This window comes from Mastomys coucha, unplaced genomic scaffold, assembly GCF_008632895.1.
Source record: "Mastomys coucha isolate ucsf_1 unplaced genomic scaffold, UCSF_Mcou_1 pScaffold21, whole genome shotgun sequence".
NCBI lineage: Eukaryota > Metazoa > Chordata > Mammalia > Rodentia > Muridae > Mastomys > Mastomys coucha.
The window spans coordinates 129,296,108-129,296,783 of NW_022196904.1; the positions used below are offsets into that span (position 1 = coordinate 129,296,108).

The following is a 676-nucleotide window of genomic DNA, read 5'->3' on the forward strand; positions in this document are numbered from 1 at the left end:
TTGTTATAATATTTTATACATTTTAAGGAATATGACAAAAAGATATTGTAGGTATTGAAGGGGGGTCTCTGGGAGCAGTGGTGGTACAAAAGGGAAATAAGAATGTGATTCAATTCTATTTAATTAAAATAAAGTTTTTAAATGTTAACAAATTCAGATAAATTGAAATCATATAACTTTTCTCATCATAATGCAATAAAAGTTTGTTTTTTTTTTTTTAAAGAAATGTCTTTCAAGCAGTTAGACAGACTTTTTGGTAGACAGACAGACAGGGAGAGGGGCTATGGCTGGCTTCTTCACTCTCCTGACCTAAGACAAAAGCCTGTCAGTTTAAACCTCTAGGCTTCTTCTTCCTCCAGCAGGCCCCCAGCTGATGAATTGGCTCAACAAATCCAAGGCCAAAGAACATGTTTCCATAACAGTTAGGACCAATCAACCACCCTATCTCTCTTCAGACTGACCAACCTTAAATTAGGGGAAGAAGATTCTTTTGAGACTTTAAAAATCCCAGCCCTAAAGGAGACACTGGATCTTTTGGCTTTCAGAGCACCCCTCTAGTTTGCAGAGGGTCTCTCTGTCTCTGTCTCTGTCTGTGTCTCTGTCTCTGTCTGTGTCTCTCTCTCTCTCTCTGTCTCTGTCTCTCTGTCTCTCTGTCTCTCTGTCTCTCTCTCTCTCT

At 39.2% G+C, this 676-nt stretch overlaps 1 protein-coding gene across 3 annotated transcripts in view; it reads left to right on the forward strand.

Annotated features, from left to right (window-relative positions):
• The window catches only part of Prap1 (proline rich acidic protein 1), a 17,502-nt gene that overhangs the window by 8,372 nt on the left and 8,454 nt on the right, over positions 1-676 (forward strand). The window lies entirely within an intron of this gene.